Below are 21,658 nucleotides of genomic sequence, written 5' to 3'. Positions count from 1 at the left end.
CACCTCTGGTTAGGACACGGTGTAAGGGTTGAATTTTTACATTTTTTTTAGCAAAAAAAAAAATTAATATTATAAGTGAACCTTGCGGAATTTATTAAAATAATTGTAAAAAAATGTATGTCATGACCCCTTTAAATGAGGACAGGACAGCAGAGGAATTATTCAGGGGCCTGAATGGACATGCCTTGTTAATAAACAGATTACAAACTTGTTGCCACATGAAATTCCACAACCTATTGGGACAGTGTTTTCAATGATCACACACGACAGATTTCTTTTGACAGATCTCAGAGTAATATTAACTTGCAGTGTCTGAGCCATTATGGATACAAAGCTCTTTCCATGTAAGCAAACGGATGACAAAATATGCCCTTTGGAAGATGACAATAGGTATGAAAGAAAGGTGAAAAATGCAGAAAATGGCAACCACAATAAAGTGCTATCATGACTCATTTACTGACAATGCGCTGCCCCTTGTGCGTTTGAGACGAATAAAAGCCCAGTGTGAAAAAAGCACAAGCTGTCCTTATCAGAGAGAGTGACGTTTAGCAAGTATTCAAGTACTAGTATCAAAGCAACAAGAGTGCATCCAGCTCCCTAAAACAGTTCTTTTTTTTTCCTGACAAAAACTTGTATTAATTTGAGATGTTTACTGTAGATGTTCATGTCAGATATGTATTTGAGAAATCGGCTGGTGATCCCAAATTAAAATTTATATTGCCTATTAAAAATCAATGGTTAAACTATTTGGGTATGTTGCTTGCCTTTTTTTTTTTTTTTTTTTACTATAAAAAGGCAAGCAAAAAAGGTTGCTTGCCTTTTTTTTTTTTTTTTTTTAATACACAGCATAGAGAAGCATGCTTTCTACCTCTTAAACGTACAATAACAGCTAAAGCTTTTGTGTAATTTTGTCTTTTGTAAGGAACAATTTCAGGATATGGAATATAGACAAAAAAATCATATTCTGGAAGAAAACGCAGCACCTCTTCGTCCTGCTGACTTGCATTGTAAATGAGCGGATGTGTCTTAGACTCTCATGAGCCCCCGATGCGACATATCAAACAAACAAACGAAAGAAAAGGAGAAGAACAGACAATGAAATACCCCCCCCCCCCCCCCCCCCAAAAAAAAGCTTAAATAATTAATATCACAGTTTTCGCAGCTGATTCTCTACTTTTACCCAGCACTGAGTTCATATTACATTTTGTATATATGTATATATAAAATGCTGTTTATAATACTAATAATACACTTTCGTGTGACCTACTTGGGGAAATTGTGCTTTTTTACTGATAGTTCCTCTGAAATTCAAAGCCATTTGAATGGGCTTTATTGATTTTGATGAGCAAGATGATGTATTATTTTGTCAAACTGAATGAGATTCCAGATGGTTATTTGATCATTTTTTTGTAAATGTTGTTTGCATGTGTAACTCTGGGCCTGAAGACCTGAGTTTTGATTAGCTAGAAACATGATAGTGCCCTTGACATTTGATCAAGCTTTCAAAAGAACAAAATGTAACACTGAAGAGAGAACAAACTGAGAAAAAAAAGCCTCCAGAGAAACTTCACATTCGTGATGATTAATTCAGTAGACTTGCCTTCTAAGAAAGATGCTCACTATAGATTCAGTGTCTTAAAAATAACCACGGTTCAGCAGTCTCATAAGAAAACATCACTCTATTGTCACTTTTATCATACACCACCAATATGTCACAGGTGATGTTTACAGCTCATTTCAGAGGATTTTATCAACTTACTCTAGGCTAAACCTTAAGGACAGTTCACCCAAAAATGAATATTCATCATTTTCTCGCCTTTCCAAACCTTTGTGACTTACATTGTCTTATGCAGACAACAATGTGAGCTTTTGCAAAATGTTTGAGCTGCTAATTTCTATGCATTGAAAGTGAATACTGATTTGAAAATGGAAATGCATGAATTATTTATTTAGACTGCAAAAGTAAAACATGCTTTAAAATTGTTGTGCTATACACTACCGTTCAGAATCTTTACAAACATACATTTTGTACCTGTAAATGTTACGTGTTTATACAACAATGAGACCATGCTGCCTGTGTTTCTATGTTTTTTTAGCTCTGGAAGCTTCCTTTTTTCCCGGCAGTGCACTTTGTAGATTGATGTGTCCTTCATGGTGATCGATCTTCAGGTCACGGGCTTGAGGACGAATGAGTAAGGAAACCAACATCAGTTAAGGTATTGAGGAGCAGCCATTGTTTGCACCTGGTTGGATTTGTGGTTGTCCTTGCCTGTTTGATTGTTTATTTATATGACATTGATTCGCACATTTGTTATTCATTATTGTGTTGATTTCTCAAGTTTAAAACTGTAGGTTTTTGTACCAAGAAATTCTTGCTGAATAATTATTCTGATTATAAATCGTCTCCTGGAGAGTCAAGTAATCACACACCTCTTTAGCCATGCTGGGCTCAGAATCACAGCTATGAAACTTACTCCCACCCATTTCCTCTTTGTTTAAATTCAAGGAGACTTGAATAAATGGAAAGACTTTATGCATGTAAGAACACCTGCAGGGAATATTAGTAAGACCTATATAGAAAATTAACAGTTAAGGGTTTTATTTCTGTTGTCTCCCACAGGTCTCTGTTCTTCACCTCCCATCTCCAGCAATCCCCGGTGGATCAGGGAACCTAGACAGAAGGCAGGTAGAACTCCTGAGATAAGTCTCTTTTTAACACTGTGCTGTCGCTGAACTCCAGATCTGAGATCGGACCTGAATACAATTTTCCTATATGCAGCTTTAATTAGTGAGTAATATGACTGGTGACAAGCCGTAGACGACCCTTAACAGTACGGGACATTGTACACTGTGCTTATATTCATAATTTGGCTATGGGTTTTGTGCAGGCATGAATTATTGTTATTAGATGAGAAATAACACGCCTTTACATACTAATGGGAATTCGAGTATTTCTACTATCAGAGGTTTCCTCTTATTACATGCTCAGTAACCATTTAAAAAAATCCTAATGCACTTCACTTTGGGTTTAGCCATGTAAGACGCATTAACATTCAGTCCTCATATTCATCTTATTGTTTCTATAATGATGCAGCTTGATGTGAATTTTAAGGGGAATCTAATTTCAGAATCTTGCAGGTGATTGTAGAACTGCACAAAACAAGAAGATTGTGTCTTGGCCAATATGTGTCAAAATGCAAACATAATTGCTGAATTTTAGATATGAATTTCTATTTTCATAAGATTCAAAAGAATTAATAAATTCACAAACCAAATACCTTTAACAAGTATATTTTCAATAATAAATGTAGTATCCTTCTCTTTTCACTTGCACCAAAATGAATTAAGAAAATTACTTTCTATGTGCTAAGCTTTTTTTAATAGCATATCTCTGTAATAATCTAAATATAGTCTTTATATACAACATCCCACAAAACTCTCAGTAACACTGTAAAAAATTATTTCCATGATTTGTTAACACAACATATTTTCTTTTGTCAAATCAACTTAGATGCACTAATGTTGTTCAGATAACAAAACATTTTAAGTTAAGGTTTATTAAACTAATGGCGTGGTGGCAATTCACTGATATAAAATAAAAACATTAGTTGATTCAACTAATAGATAGTTCACTAGACTTCTGAGTCTTAGTTTTCCCTGCGCATGCGCCGGACGCCCGGGAGACGAGTACGACACAGACGACACTTGATTGACTTGAACGAGAGGGCGCGATTTTCTCCTCAGCTTGACAAGCTCAGAAGCAGACGGTTTATGGTAAGTAATTTTAAAATTCAGTGTCTTAATAGACTGGTTTTCTCTAAGGGCAATGTAATTTATTTGCTAGGAAGCGAGAATTCAGAAGAAGGTTTAAATCTGTAATAATTTTGCCTCAGAAATTCCAGAAGTTCCCATTGAGGTTATTTTATATAGTGTTTCTTATCTTTACAGTTTAGTAAGGCTGTTAGTGAAGCGTTTCAACCTTAAAATAATCCCGATAAATAACAATATTTTTGTTATTTTTAATTTTTGTCTTGATTGAACACGAATGCGTATTGCCCGTTTTAAAATATGCATTCAGGTTAAGTTAACGTTACATTTAAGAGAAGGAAACGGCAATAAGTAGGCTAATAGAGATTGAACTGTTAACGTTATACTTATGATTCTTAAGCAATAAGTGTTCAAATGAATCTTTTTATGTGACATTTCAGACGTGTTGAGCTTTTGAACATGTTTGCCAAGTTACACGACGTAACTTTGTAACACAGCTGAACGGGAAGGCGCCATATTCTTCTAGGCTGTTTATGGTAAGTATTAATCTCAACTGGTTTTGTCTAATATTAATTTAATGTATTTCCTAGGCGGCAAAAACTCCGAAAATGGTTTAAATTTATTATAATTCTGCATCAGAAATGTCGTCCTCTTTTTCGTTGACCCGTTTCCATTGAGTCCATTTAATATACATAACGTTAACGTTAGTGGTTTAATGTTAACGTAGTAGCTTTCACACATGAGCCTTTTATACGTTTTTTACATTTTAGAGATTATGTGTGAACGGATCCTAAACATGTTAAAGATGTGAGGAGCAGATGGCCTGCTTTATTTACCCAGAGACAGGTTAGCATTCTTTACTAAAACATGGGTTAACTGTTACTTTTGTAATACAGCATTGCCTTGCATTATAAACCATCTTTTTTAAACTACCTATTCTAAAACTTAAAACACTTATTTATTTATTTTAATCTTTAGAACCCATTTCTCAATACTTGGGTTACTTTGTCAAAACTCTTCACACAGTACGCACAACAGTGGTCTATGTGGGTTAAACTGTGGATAATTTATCACTGCTTTGGCACAAAATAAATTCAATGAATATATCTTTCAATTAATCTTTGCATGATTTCTTGTCTCTTACAGACAACCATTACCAAACCTGCAGGCCAATCTGCACGTTTACATAGGCTACTCTTTTGAAAACTGAAAAAGTGACCTCAGTATTGAGAAAATGTGTCCTAGCAATTGTTAATAAAAAATAAAAAAACTGTAATATTCTAATTGTGGGTCTGTCATTTTACTAGATTGCTGCAAAATTTGGACGCATTGTGTCCACCGACATTAAGGCAACCTTTTTCCATGGGCTTGATGAGTAACGAGTAACGGATTTTTGCGGTTGTACCAAGCCAAAGACATTGGAGAACTCAAGACCCTGATTCAGTCTCTTAAGGATGATGTGAGTATATGTTAATTTATTTTTAGAAAAATGGTTCCAGTGTCATATGCCTGATTAATTAAAATTTCCATGCAACAGCAGAGGCGTGTTTCCACTATCAGGCCAAAATCGAGCATGCTAGTGCGTGCCAGGGCCAGTCGTGCTTACACTGTCACTACCAGGGCTTGATCAGGCCTCAAATGGACTTCCTCGGGGCAAATGGCCAGAGCTTTTTGGAGGTTTTTTTATTATATAAAATAAATGTATCATGTTATTTTATCAGGCAACCAGCTAACTTCAACATTTAAGACAATTTTAGCAATTTTCAGTTCTCAAAACTCACTTTAAAGGGTTAGTTCACCCAAAAATGAAAATTCTGTCAGTAATTACTCACCCTCATGTTGTTCCAACCGCACAAGACCTTCGTTCATCTTCGGAACACAAATTAATATATTTTTGATGAAATCTGAGAGCTGATCACTCCTCCGTATAGGCTGCTAGGTGGCCCAAACTTTGTTGGCCCAGAAAAGTTATTAAAGAGATCTTTAATATAGTCCAAGTGACTACAGTGGCTCAATCTTAAGTATATCAAGCGACGAGAATACTTTTTGTGTGCAAAAACAAACAAAAATAACGACTTTATTCCATTATTCATTTCCTTCTCTCTGGGCCTCGTAGTGTTTTTGCGCTGCGCGTCTGTGTTATACGTCATCACGCATCACACACATGACCAGCGTTGGCCAATAGTGAGCCTACGTGGTGACGTGTAACACAGACGCGCTACGCAAAAACACTACGCGAACCAACTAGAGGTCCAGAGAGAAGGAAATGAATAGTGAATAAAGTAGTTATTTTTGTTTGTTTTTGCGCACAAAAAGTATTCTCGTCGCTTGATATACTTAAGATTGAGCCACTGTAGTCACTTGGACTATATTAACGATCTCTTTAATAACTTTTCTGGGCCAGCAAGTTTGGGCCACCTAGCAGCCTACGGAGGAGTCAGACAGAGCTCAGATTTCATCAAAAATATATTAATTTGTGTTCCGAAGATGAACGAAGGTCTTACGCGGTTGGAACAACATGAGGGTGAGTAATTACTGACAGAATTTTCATTTTTGGGTGAACTATCCCTTTAAGACACCAGCGAGTGTTGCGATTCGATGGAGATTCTGATCACTGTGAAGCAGATATATATTTATATGTGATGCTAAAGGCTACTTATGCTAACCATAGCGATAATAAATACACGTTTTATGTCTCTTTTTTCCCTTTCCCTTTTTTTCCCATTTGTTGATGCTCTTTTATATGAAATGATAAATACCAGTTTGATTCAGAATGATTGATAAGCACTCCTGACACAAAGTAATAAGTTAATGTCACTGTAACATTTTTATTGTAAAACATTGGTCAAATATTGATACTAGAATCTCAAGTCTTAAGTAATGGTGGGGTTGTCTGATGTTGTTCTATGGAGCCATGTTAAGGGTGGGTTTGAGGGAATCACTGCAGAGCTACTGGCCTGAAAGTGGAAAGCCTTAGTGCTTGAGGTCCGAGGCTATTGGCCCTCTCCCGGCACGCTGTTTGCCCTGGCTCGCACTGGCATGACAGTGGAAAAGTGGCTTATGACTACTAGTTTTTATTTAAAACAATGTTTTTCATTGCAGAGCTTAAACCAATCTAGAAGAGCACTTGTCCTTTTTGGGTTTCCTTACTTCCTTAAAGAGGAACCCTCCAAGTTCATCAAAATTTGTGAGGTATGTAAATATCATGTTTGTTGTAATACAATAAAGTCAGGGCTCAATGCTAAGGATTTTTTTCTACTGGCTATCACAGATACACATATCATAGTATTGATGCTTAAACAATATATTGTTCAGACCAAGAAAAGTCTATTTTTGTGTTTTAAAATATTTTATCAACACATTGCACTTTTTTGGACTGCAAAGCTAAAAGTTTTTCAGTAAAATAATTTGTCACATTATTAGTGTCATATTTGTTTTTTTGTTTGTGTTTTTCTTATGGGGATGGGGTTTGGCCAATGACTTTTCTTTTTTTCAGGGGAGGGAGTCTACCCCATGTAGAATGTAAAGTTCTTTGGAGTAACTGAAATAATTTTAAGCTATTTTTAACCGACGTGGCCAAGACCTAGCATTATTGGTTTAAAATAATTAAAACATTAAAGAACATTTGCCATTAATTGTACTATAGATTAGGGCTGAACGATACATCGAATTTTCATCGTCATTGCGATATGAACTCGCGCAATGAACACATTGCAACAGACAGCCTGACACGATGAATAATGCCTGGTTCAGATTACAAGATTTTTGTGTCTGTTACGATAGTCACGGTGTCAGATTACACGATTTTGACTCTTGACTCGTGTCATGGACAAGAAACGTCAGACTACACGTTGCTTTCCGGCCAGTCATCGCGTGCCGTCACACGCGCACACACACACACACACTCACTGTCCCTCGCTCAATCACTCACTTGCGCTCTCGCGCTGAGTCGCGCACACACACACGCTCACTCGCGCGCGCACACACACACACACTCACTGTCCCTCGCTCACTCACTCACACACACACACACACTCACCCGCGCACACACACACTTGCACGCACACACTCGCACGCACACACTCGCTCACTGGCGCACACACACACTCACTGTTGCTCGCACTCTCACTCACTCGCGCACACTCACTCTCGTTTAAATACTCAACCCGTCGTAGAGGACCGTTAAAAAATTAAACATGCTAGTCTTTCTGTTGTGATGTCGTGAAGCATCGCAGATGCAACATAGGTTGTCGCCCACTATGACACTATACGAGATGAAACGATCGAATCTTGCGTCCCGACGCCCGTTGTCGTTTATGAATCCCCACAACACCCTACGTCAAACGGATCGTGCCAAAATCGTGTAATCTGAACCAGGCAGGTAATAAACGTTTGAGAATCACGCAAAGAACCTATTTGAGAATCACGCAAAGAACCTATTAAAGTACTAAGACATGGGAACAGTATAGCTAACATTCACATTTGAATATTTATCGCAAGTCGTATCGTCATTGCAATATTAAACAAAGTTATCGCACATCGCAGCTTTTCCTCATATCGTGCAGCCCTACTATAGATTCTATGGACTATGCAGGCTCGCCTCTGTTTAAAACTCATTCATTGTTAACCTACAAATGCTTTGCACTTTTATGATTCATAGTAATTTCCCTTTTCTCTTATTAGCCAACTGATGAGGAAGAGGTGGTGAAGGGGATGAATGTTGGACTCTTGGTGGTCACAGAGAAGAACACTGCAAAACTTCTCCCAAAGGAAATAATTGATGTGGCTGTGGTGTTAGAGGAGGAGATTGTGCTTGATGGCTTAAAGGACGTGTCAAATGCCTTTGCTGTACTAATGGGGCTTCTTTATGCTCTGGATATCACTTACCCCAAAGAGGTCAAATATACATTTGAAGTACTCCAAAAAGTGCTCATGAAAATTGGTGGCGAGGCATGTTCGCGGAATAAGGAACAAACTGTTCAGTGTTTAGTGGAAGAGGATTTTACTCTCCCCTACTCACACGCACTGACATTCTGACTTGGTGTTTTTATTCATCAACTTTGAAGACAAAATCTCTGAAACAAATATAACTCTTTGCTAGCTCTAATGAAAAGGAGAAAATCATTTTGTTCAAAGATATGCAACTTCAATGTAAGTGTTTATTTTTTATATATGCTGCATCTTTCTCACCTTTTTTACCCCTGACCTGTTTTCATGCCTGATAATTGAAGTAATCCATGTGAGTCCAGTGGATTGAGCTCAAGTTTATGAAGTGAGTGCTTTTTTTGCACAAAAAAAACGTGAATGTGCGTTGAAGATTGATAGATTAATATTTGGGTAAATATTTTTATTTTTGCACTAAGCACTCACATCGCTTCATAAACTTAAGGGTTAAACCACTGGAGTCACATGGATAACTTCTATGATGTCTTTATTACATTTCTGGGGCTTTAAAGTGGTAGTTGCATAGGCTGTCAATGAATGGACAAAAAGCTCTCAGATTTCATTAAAAATATCTTAATTTGTGTTCCAAAGACGAATTAATGTCTTACAGGTTTGGAATGACATGAGGGTGAGTAATGACAAATTTCATTTTTGGGTGAACTTACCCTTTAAATGCTGTTTGAGAAATGCTTTTTAATATTTGTTGAGATTTGTTATCAGAATCAGAAAGAGCTTTATTGCCAAGTGTGCTTGCACCCACAAGGAATTTTTCTTGGTACTGAAGCTTCCAGTGCACATATACAAATACAAATACAACAAGAAACATAGTAATACAAATTCTAAGAATAAGATATATTTAAAAAAATGAATAGTGGCCTGATATTTTGTGGTTTGCTTGTCAACAGTTTTCTTATTTCATTCACTTTATGAGGTTGTACATACTCGCATACTCCATACTTGTATTGTTTTATTGAACAGACAAAATATTGTTTTGAGCAAATGATTTTCATGTGTAATGTTCATTAAATGGGTTTTTTGTTTTTAATTCTATTGCACTTAATTCAAGCTGATGTTAATGTCATCACACTGACATTTGTTTATTCTCACACATGCTTGACATTTATAGCAGCAGCTTGTATCCTGTTGCTTTAATGTATTTTTTTCAAACAGCAGTTAATTCTCTCATAGGCCTACTAATTTATACTAAGATATACTTGTCAGACAATTCAATTAATTAATATTTTTGTGAATGTTATAATAAATGTTAAAGTTATGGTTTATTTGTGCTCTGTTATTCCAGAATTTGTTTTAACAAAAAAGCTTTTGTCATGTTAAGTTGTGTTGAAGTTGACTTAACTCATAATTTTAAGGCAACCGTGTAAACTTCTTAGTTAATTGTTACAACAAACTATATGTAGTTAAGATTACGTTGAGTTAACTTAAAATAGTTTGTTCATATAATATTGAATTAAGTTGAGTGAATTTAAATTTGTAAGTTAACTTAATCCCTTTGATTGCTTGAATAAGTTGATACAATATTTAATCCTAAATTATGACAACAAAATCACTTGTTGTAAAAACTCACATTTTTAGGTTCAATGAACTCAAAATTTTAAGGCAACCAGGTAACTTACTTTTTTTAGTCAAACTAACAAATCATTTTTTACAGTGAAGTTGACCAGTTCGCACACAATCAACTTTTTTTACCTCCAAAGATTATTCTCTGATTGAATTAATTTCATCTGAAAAACTTGCATTTAATAATTTCTGTTGCAGTACAGAACATTTACAAAAGACTCAAATCAAAAAAGGCAAGCGGCTGTTCTTCTCTATTAATCCTGTTTTTTTCACCTCCATTTGTCTCATTGCCTTATTAAAATGGTCCTCATAGTCTGAATGTCTCTACTTACACCAATAATCGACAATGACTTGTTGAAATGTTTACCTGTACAGGTTTTTCTGAATTAAATTCAATTAAATAGCACATTTTAAATAAACTGTTTAAATACCCTGTAGTCTGATGAAATATTTACATAGTACACTGCATGGTAAAATGCATTACATCTACTCTAAACAGAGCTTCAGTGCACGCTAAAAGCGGCATTTAGTGTCAACGCTCCCATAACAGCGAGACACTTTTGAGCGCTGTCAGAGGTCTTGTCGCAAAAAGTGACTGAGAAAGCTGAAGTTAGAAAACCCAGCGTGAGATCCCAGCGTGTAACTGCAGCATTTGACTTTCTAACATATCTAAAAATATGTGTTGCACTACACTGCAGATGTACACAAAGATTCAGAAGTTTATTTAAGATTATTCTTCCGTTTAATGGATTGAGATCAGCTGCTCTTTTAATTTGATAGAAATTATAGATCCAGAATAGAAACTTTTTTTCCTTTACAAATTAGGTGTTTACATCAAATATTTTCATTCAGATTGAATTATTAATCTTCAAGTCCTCTAGAGCTATTGTTATTCATCTCAGCCAGTGGTGAATGGTTGGTGTAGAGTACATGATTATGATTGCTTGACTTTCTGGCAGGGGAAATGTTTCAGTTTTGTAGCAGTGTACTCAGACAGGGTCGGTTTAAAAAATGATGCACATGACATGTCCACAACAGGACGTTTTAGCCATGGCTTCCATTTGTGAAAATGACACGATCAAATGTGTCTTTTTGAGAGAAACCCGTTGGTCCCTTCATCTGTCCATCACATGCCACTCAACGCCATGAGCTCAACAATTCAGACCAGCTGAAGGAGATTTTTCTGTCTGCTTAAGATAAAAGAACTGAAAAGAATATAGGCTACAGTATAAGTATATACAAAAGAAATCCTGAGGAGCATTAATAAAATGCGTAAATGGATCTGATAACTAAAAATACACGTAATCATAGAGTAGTATAATTGTTTTGTTTTGTTTTAATGATGGATGATTTCTTATTGCCTGGATTTGAAAATTCAGTGGTGGTCTTTTCTTTGTTTGGATTAGTTTTCATCAGCACCAGGGAAGAGCAGAAAGGAAGGTAGGAAGGAGCAAGCTGGAGCTGGTTCTTAACCTTTCTCTAAGTAACAGCTGCCTTCTGGGGATTTAGACTTTGATGCCAAGCGAGCGTCTCCCCTGAATGTCATCCCTAATTGCCTCCCGAATCCATCTCACTCTGTGCTCAACTTGCCAGCCTGTGTGGAGATGTGGGCTTTGCCACAGGCTAGCCCGTCTTCTGCTGATGCTGGATTTGAATCTTTGTTTGTAGATGAACATGAAACAGCAGTCACTCAGCAGCAAGAAGAATTGTTAATACCTCAAACAATGTTTGCAACTTTTTCTGTGAACTGATGCTTAGTCGAGTAAGAACACCTTTTCTAGCTTTGTGCTTTTCCAGTGTTACTTCACGAGCAGTTCAACGACAGCTTTGTCTAGTTGTAGGGAGACATGTTTTCGTCTGCTCAACTTTAAAGAGTTTCGTCAAGCTTTCGTAATGATTGAAGCTTGTGCACATTTGTGTGATCCATGTGTGTGAGGCTTAGTGAAACGGTTTAGGCAAAATTATAATATTAAGCGGACAAAAGCCGATTAATCCATCCAAAATACATTCATCCAAATACAAAAAGAATGGTGCAATAATCCAGAAACAGACTAAATGCTCAGAATTGCTATGCAGAACATATAAGACTGAGGCTATGTTCAGCATGGAGCGGTTCAGCATGAATACGGGAACAGAGGATTGAAATAAACTACTCTTACTTTTGCTGTAGTATATAGAATGCAAGTAATTACTGATGTGATTTTTAATCTCTTTCAGACTTTTCAAAGGTTACAGCATTTATTTTTATTTTCAAAATTGGATTTAAAACGCAAAAATAAAATAAAAAAAGTATTTGCAAAATGACAACTATAAACCGATTTACTGAATCATGTAATGTGATTGAGCTCAATAAAAAAAAAAAAAACATGCAAAATTTTCTACAACATCAAACATCCAGTTTATTTCAGCCCGTTCTCATCCCAAGGCATCATATACTGATGCTTGTCTACATCCGACGCACATGGCACCCTTTAGCGTCAATATGAGACGCAGATAAATATGGTCCAGAAGGCGCCTCCTAGCGGTCTAACCCTAACCCTACCCCAGACCTAAACCTACCCATAATCTGCGTCTCATATTGACGCTAAAGGGTGCCATGTGCGTCGGATGTAGACGAAATGTCAAAAGCGTCAGTATATGACGCCCTAGGATGAGAATGCGTTGTTTATTTATATTCTACAAACAGGAAGTGGGCATGCTAATTCACAGGCGTAATCACATCAAGTTAATATAATCGATTAACTAAAGTCAATAATTAAAGCCAATGATCGATACATGTTGGTCTCATCTGCCCGAAGTACAATTTTTTCCCAAAAACATTGTCCTCATTTAGAGAAAATATATTGGGTTTCCCCTGAATCCAGTATTTATTGGTCATTTGGCTTCCTGTGAGAGAAACAAGATGGGCATACATAATTCTCATCCTCTTGTGATGCCTATTGTCTGTCAGTCTAATTTAATTCCCTATTAAAATGAGTGACGGTGGGCACTAAATGAATCGGCTCAGGTTCAGACTCTAACTCATCTCACCGTTCGCAAGCAGACTCATTAAATCAGTCCAACTCCCGGCCTCGTTTGACCAACCTGTTCCACCACACTTATGACTTTAATGAACACTCTGCCTGCATGAGAGAACACTCTGATAAACAACTATGTTCAGAAGAGATCAATTTGAGTGATAGATTATTTCCAGCCCAATGCAGCAATATGAACATTGCAGGAAATATATATGTAGTTACTTCAATATCAGGGATTTATTTTTTCAGTTTACTTTTTTATTCGGCTCTGCTGTATTCATAGCAGCTGCTTTGGAAAGTGGTATTTCTTATTTAATGAATAATCTCACACATATATATATATATATATATTTACACATATCATTATATAATTGTGTGTATATGTATAGACATAATAAATGTATGTACATCTTTCATTATTTTTGTCAGGTCTTCCCACAACAAAGAAATCTAATAATGGAAATAATGATCTATGTATCCTGCCCTCAATTAACATTCCTCCTCTGTGGTATTTAGGCTTTGGCTTTCGATGTGCCTGGCTGGATTGAGTTCAACAAATTTCATAACAGAGATTGCTGTGACTGTCAGAATTAACACCTTATTATCGGCCATGACAACCAGGAATGATTTAGAGAAGGAAGTCTGCCTTCAATATGACAAAGACAGGCAAATCCAATTCCATGCTGTTTATTTAGTCAACATATCACTTTGCATGTACAGATGTTTTCACCAATACCTCAAGTTTTCATTTTACGGACATGGACACACACCCTTGCCTTGATTACCTTTATTTCATGTACTTCATTTTGTATTCTGTGTATTTTATATTACATTGTGCATGAGCTCTTACACTTGGTAATTGTTTTAAACAAGCAATCTGCAGCAGTGGAAAGGCTGCAGGACAGTCAAAGTGTTGTTCCTTTGCCCTGCTTCATTTGACTGGATTTGACTGGATTTGAAAGGCTTGTCTTCACTTGAGTTCAGTGAAAAATGAAAACAACATAATAGCGGTGTTAATTATTAGTGTTCAACCTAAGGATGTTTTTACTCAGCGTAACATTTAAACATAGACAAGCTAAAAATCAAACTGGAAATCATTCATAATGTGTTACTCTGTGGTGCAATGCATATTGGAAGCAGATTGTTTTCTTTGGATAAAGCATGTTGTACTGTAAATGAGAGCAAGAATAATTGTAACACCCAATAAATTAAATCCTCTACCTTTTAGATTTGCTGTAATATGGTAAAGTGAGCAGTAGATTTTATGGTCTTATTTGCAAATATTTACTTTCCATATTTTTCTGTGCATTTGCAAATATTCTTATATCACTATTAAAGCCTCATGCACCAGTGAAACAAGCGCACAGCCATCTTTAGAGTTTTTTTTATTTTATTTTTACTTCTGTTTTTGCGGTAGCTCTGGATATTTATGGCATCGCTGTCTAAGAGTAGCCTACAATGTAGGAAGGCATCAAGGCCCTTCCAAATACAATGTTAGTTTCACTTCCTGTCTCCTGAGGTACCTTCATCTGATCAATTTTTGAAGGCTGCATAGATGTAGCTTTTGCCTTTGTCCATCCATTCTGAGACAGTTGAGAAAAATAAAGATGCTGTCTGGAAGTTGTGATTGGTGGTCAGTTTGTGAGTAAATGTACATTTTTGACCAACGTTTTCCACTTTTGATGTCATTTCTAGGGAGAAATGACTATTGTAGTCATTAAATATTCCCCCAGTTTTCACCAAAGGTCACTCTATTTTGCTGTGGATCATTAAACTGTTACACTTTCTCTTAAGTCTGTCCGAAATCATTTTCATGAGGTACCTTCGTGTGCAAACACTGCCTGCAAAGTTATTGCCTGATAGGGCAGCAAGGCAACAAGTCAGCTGCCTATAAGTATTCGGACGCAGACCGTACCTTCATGCTTTGGAAATGCGAACCGGAAGACAGAACCCAATTAACGCAGAGCTGAAATGGGGCAGTGCTAATTAAGGTCTATTGAATATGTTTTTCATTGACTAACAGTGCACATAATACAACAATTAAATACAGTAATTCACATTATAGAGTTTATTACATACCGCATTTACACATACACAGCATGGGTGCTATGAATGTAAATATCTTGTGTGAACGTTTTATTGTTTTTGACTTTATGAAAAATCAGATGTTATCAATTGAAATTAGGCAATAGATTTAGGCTAAACATTTTCTGAAAAAAATTAGTAAAAAACAAAACGTGCTATACCTGCCAATTTCCTCTGTTGATGGCATACTGAAGACTGTAAAAAATGTATTATTATTATAATTTTTTTTTCTTTGTCAATGCTACTGACAATGGAGATTTAGTAGAAATTATTTTAAATCTTCTTACAGAAACAATGATGCTGAGGCAGGTCAAACTATTGTGCGGAAACTGAGAGGATTATGGGGTATAAAAAAAGATGGCTTATTTAACGGCTTATGCTATTGACCAGAGACATCGTTAGTAGGGGGAGAAACAGGAGTCAGTTTATTACACGAAACAAATAAGAGGTTTGAATTACGCTAATGAAGTCCTGACCGACTCTCAGGGCCATGTAGAACAAAACATCAGTGACCGAGTCAGACTTCTGCCACTCTATAAAAAAACGAAATATGAGATATCTGACCTTTGGTGTAATGTGTTTAGTGCTATTAAATTAGGCTAGCCATTCCCTCTCTGTTTCACACTCTCCTTCTTTCTGTCTCATACAAAGGGCAATTGACTTAATTTACAGCTCTCATTTGTCAGGAGAGTGTTCTCCATTAAGACTGTTTATAGTGCAGTGCTGAAACATTTAAAGATGAATAGGAGAAGCACACTGGAGGAAATAGTCCTTTCCATTTATCTCTTAACACATGGCATTAAAGGTGTCACCAAGGTAAACATGTTAGGAAAACAAATGAGTCATTAAATACCACACAACAGCTAAATCTATACTGTGCCACATAGTTAGCGAAGGTCATAACATAAAAAACTGGTTGGGATTATGGGCAGGATGTGAAATAGATTTCGAATAAACAACATGGACACTTTGTGGGTGACACAAAACCTTTCATGGCCGGCATTCTGTGGAATTTTGAACTGTAGAATCAATACTCACAATTGAAGTTTGTTTCAGAAGCCTTTGAATTATTTAATTCAAGCATTTTGCAAGTATTCTGTTACCTGTACAAGGAACACGATACGAGGCTCTGCCCACAAGCAGTGATGCCATACATGAAAGTGTGTAACAGGGTCAGTCCAACTGGTCAATTTTCATTGTTTTTTTTCCTTATTTCTAATTTTTCTGCACCATTTATGTTTGTTTTTTTATCTTCATCTTCATTAAAATCTCAAGCATGGCAGTGTTAATTGTGTATTTTCTCTGTGTGTTCTGGATCCTGCTGGGTAATCAGAATGGTTCTGTTTGGCTCTCATGCCACCACAGAAGGTTGAAAAGGAGCAGTGTTGTAATTAAACTGTTATGATACCTTTAAAAAGCAGCACTGCTAGATGAGAGAAAAAGATTAAAAATCTTCATATGAAGAATTTTCCAAAGCTGCTTGTTTTGTGTGTCTTGGTATTCCCTATAAAGATAGTAATACCAGAAATGTTTGACCTTGTGGCAACATTATTTGGTCCCCATGAGGAAAACAGCTTAAAAATGAACAGGTTTCATACCATTTATTTGTTAACATGTATTGTTCCATTACATTTTCTCACCAAATATTCTAAGGTAAGTAATTAACAGATATGCACCATTGTGAAATTGTTTTCCTTTTAAAATGTAATAACATTTTCTACAGTGCACAAAATTATACAGCGTCAAAGCAATGGCCCTGCTTTTTCTTCACCGGTTTTCTTCACAGCTCTCTGCTTCACACATTCATTAATAAAATAAAAAGGAACTGTTTTATGTTGCACACCTAAGCTTCGTATGGCCAAGACTGTTTGTGCACCCCACGCTGTACAGTTTACCTGCCACCCCCTCCAGTCGCTGTCAAATCCAGAGTCAGAGTTTTTGTCTGCTAATTGAATTTGGTTGTTTATGCCTCTTTTCTGACTCACTGCCTGTAGCTGACATGCTATCACCACTCACCCTTCACACTCATTTTCATGCGCTCAACACATGATTAGGTGCCATTTTATAATTCACACATCCATCCAAAAGTGACTCCTTTTCGTTTGTCAGGAAGATGAATGAAGCCAGGACTGGGATGCTCCTTCACAATCGTTTAGCTTTCTTTTTAAAGAATACGTGGCAAGATTAAAACATGGGATTTTAATTATGTCAAGAATTATAGCAGCTAGTACTGTTTGTATGTATAGGAAAACATACAAACAAATAGTCATTATTGCAAAGTCAACCCTTAACAGGGTTTTCAGAACAAATATATGCCTGCCTACCTATCAAATAAATAATATATAATATATTGATTTGAAAATAAATGATTTACTAATTACTCTCTTTAAAAAGTATTTAATTTCTTAAAATCCCATATCAACCTCAACTAGTTGAACAATACAAGGATAGACATGAAACTGCTCTTTTAATTCTTTCAAATAAATCATATTAAATTGCATAAATTATTCTTGTAGTATTTAAAGTGAGAAAGTTATATTAAAAACATACATTTGAACCCTTAAACGCAGACCTCGGGTCTCTGGTTGTCATTCGCTACCCTCTTCGTTATTTTTTTTTTAAGTTAGGCATCAGCCTTCTTAGTATTCCTCAATCAAACAATATAAACTAGGCTATATTAAATTGTACATTATTTTTGTAAAAATGGTATAGGGTCGCTAACGACCCGAGATGGGTAACAGTGTTAAGTATATTTTTTTCAGCACAACATTAATAGAATCTTTGATGACTGAATAAGTGCAATTCACCTTTATTCCACAAGGTGGCAATGTCTGATACACCATGATGAAGTGACGTTTCACTCATAGTCACAGCAGGAAGAAAACAAAAGAATATGAAGTATCATCTGCAAAACATGAAATGGCTCAGCGATTTACTGCGGAGCAAGTACTGAACGCAATCAAATATTAGTGTGACTGTCACTTAATGGTGGATCTGGTGAAGAAACTGTCAGCGATTAAAATAATGATTTTGACGATGTTGAAAATGATAGTTTTGAGAATATGTTTGAGATTGTGAATATGAGCCAGATGCTGAATGTACTAGGAAATGAGCTCTGAGGACAGTGATGATGGTATAAAACATCTGCTCAAACTGAATCCTTCCGAGCTCCAAAAGGTAACAAAATATGCTTTTTTTTATTCTTCTATAATTGTACTTCTAATATCAGGAGAGTTTTATATTATAGCGACAGGTAGAGATCCATCCGTGTTAGTAGATATAAGTAACACTTGTGTGATACTGTAATCAGTTTGTGGTAATTTTCATTTTATTCTCCCTAATCACTGGCCCTCAGAAGATTTGTCACAGGAGGCAGGAAACACACAGACCAGAATTTTAGAGAAATTTAGTTTATATATGTGTGTGTTGAGGAAAAACATGAAATAATAATGTACTAACACACACACACACACACAAAAAAAAATGATATCAGTATCAGTATGATTTGACCCTTTGAAAATCCACAAGTTGAGAAAAAATTAAAAGGATAACAACTAAAAAACAAAACACATCACATTCAAATTCTGGAAATGTCCCTTTTAGAACACTGGTTTCTACTCTTATTTGCTCAGTATTATATTTGTGCTGTTCTAACCACTCCTTTAAATCCCTGTTTAAATACTCTTAATTTTTTGTTTTTCTTTTCTTCCCTTTTTAATTTATAACAAGGAACTATTTTTCTAACTATTCCACAAATGATATCAAAGTTACTGAATACTAGACCATTCAATCTCTCACTGTGGCACTGAAATGTTCAGTTAAATACCTCACTCAAATGAAAGTAATTTACACTTTCATGAATCAACTAATTCAAATTTCACATATCATTGTCAGAACACATCACATGAACAGTGAATACAATTATAAATGTCCATACACTGTGAGCTAGGGAAGTCTCTATGGAAAGAAACGGAAAGATCGGTAGATCTTTTTTTAAAGCGCTCAGTTCAATCAGTTGTGAAATATAACGTGTGAAAGAAAACTCAAGATGTATCCAACCAGTTTTCCCGACGCGAATCCAAGAAATTTCAGTCCATTCCGCTCTTTGGGTGGCCCGCCGCCATCTGTTTCTCTCCTCGAACACAGTTCAGCGTCAGCGATTCAATAACTCGAACACAGTCCGAAAAGCACAAAAAACCCGTTCTGCACATGCACACAACCGGACAGCACACTTAATTCACTCACATTAAAGCTACACTGTGTAGGATTTTCTCCCGTCTAGCAGTGAAATTGTTTATGACTACCAACTGAATATTACTTTCCAGCCCCTCCCATTCCGAGGGCGTTTTAACTCCTACGGTGGCCGTATTATTTCAAATCTGCCGGCAGTCGCGAGTAATCTCCCCCTCGCATTCGGTGCCACTGAGTGTAAAAACGCGAAAGGCGAAGCTTGAATTTCCAGGTATGTCCCTCTTTGGCTAATGTATTTTCAAGATGGAGGCGCAACATGGCTGCCGCCCAAGCGGGAAGGAAGTCGACCGGAAGTTGAAGCCGGCCGCGTGCCACCATCTTGTAGCAGAACTTCACCTGCTGTTAGCATCCCATTGACTCCCATTCATTTTGGCATCACTTTGACAGCGAATAACTTTACATCTGAGGCGTTTAAAGACTCCATTTGTCCATTATTTATTTCTAAAGAAACACGACAATGTATAAAATGCTCCATTACCTTGTAGCTTATGTTATGGCCCCGTAAAATCAGTTTTTGTAAAAGTAGGCTAACGATTGCGTCATAACCACGCGACTCTCTGTCGCACAGTAGAGAGATTACCGTATTGACGGGAGGAGAAGCTCGCGGGCAATCGGGGAGATGTGGAGGCAAAATGACAAAATAATTAATCAGAATACCTAGCAAAAGTTTCTCCTGCTCCTAGCTCATGGATACCTCCTACTCACACTCTCCGTCTCTGCAAGTTTCGGAAGGGAATGATTCAGATTTCTCATGCCACAGCCACTAGAAGACAGACGGGTTGCTCACGTCACATCTACGTCGTCAAGCTCTCTTTGAGTCTGCGCGTCAGGAACGGAAGTCCTAAAAAATCGCTGAAAACGGGCTTCACTTGCCTCAATTGAGTTCCAATGAGATGACTCTGTCCATTTCTTATACTGTCTATGCTGCCGCCAATCGAGCGACTCGCTCATATGTATTCTAAATGGCAGATTCTACGCTTACGAGAATACTTGATTAGTTGGTAGACGAAATTACACATTAATGAGCACATATATTTTTGAAAGAACAAAGTGTTTTTTGCTAAGAATCAACTTAAAAAATTACACAGCTTTAAATCATGACAACCTTGAAATGATTTTCGATTCAACATCGAGGTTAACAACTCAACAGATCACAAGATCAGTTGTTAACATCATACAAGTGATATTACGAACATAAATCATGCACAAAACAAAATACAAAACGTTATAAAACTCACTCAAATCAGCGAATCTCATTCGATATATATTCCTAAACAATTCAGATCTAGGTTTTAACTAATAACTTCTCTAATATTCTTCTCTTTTCAGGGTTTCTCTGCAGAACAAATCTTTTCCCAAGTTCAACCAAATCTTCTCCGTCTAACTTGTGGGCGGAGTTACCATCTCTGAATCAACCTAATTGGTCTATCTACCTCTACAGTGCGATTTCATCATTTCCATTGGGTACGTTTTTTTTTTTCGAACCCTTATTCCATTTAATATAATTTCAATATTATTGCATTTGATCAAATCAAAACAATTTATTTGATCATCTGGGATTTTTTTTTATTCATTATTTTTTCTTGGAACTGAGGCTGTTAATTTGGTCCTATTTTGGCCCTGGGTTACATATAGATCCAGGTTGCTAAAGACCCGAATATGTAATAATTATTGGCAAAACATTCATGCATATAAGGGTTAACGTTAAATTCTGATGTTAAATTGTTTTATATAATTATAATTGTTCTATAGTCCATACAGTATTTAATACAATTACATCAGTTAAATTACAGAAGAAAAAATAAATAAGTTAAAGTAATCCCTTACTTGACTTTTTCAAGGGAAATGTAAATGATCAAAAAAAAAAAGAAGAAAAAAAAGTGATGCTATTTACCTGCACCCACATAATGTTTAAAGATCTTAACTAATTCTTCATTTTTTATTATTTTTTTAATAGGAAGAGAGACACAAATGCAAAGTAGTCAGAGGACACACACAAAAAAGCTTGCCAAAAG

At 36.3% G+C, this 21,658-nt stretch overlaps 1 long non-coding RNA gene across 1 annotated transcript; it reads left to right on the top strand.

The window, feature by feature from the left end:
- The first annotated feature begins 3,542 nt into the window (after positions 1 to 3,542).
- LOC309504487 lies at positions 3,543 to 9,416 on the top strand. Its single transcript, XR_014208090.1, has 5 exons — positions 3,543 to 3,774; positions 4,209 to 4,614; positions 5,076 to 5,227; positions 6,871 to 6,960; positions 8,452 to 9,416. It is a non-coding gene; the product is annotated as an uncharacterized lncRNA (long non-coding RNA).
- Positions 9,417 to 21,658: the final 12,242 nt, after the last annotated feature.

Source organism: Leuciscus leuciscus (genome assembly GCF_965113295.1).
Source record: "Leuciscus leuciscus genome assembly, chromosome: 8".
Taxonomy (NCBI): domain Eukaryota; kingdom Metazoa; phylum Chordata; class Actinopteri; order Cypriniformes; family Leuciscidae; genus Leuciscus; species Leuciscus leuciscus.
This window is presented reverse-complemented; position numbering and strand designations above follow the sequence as displayed.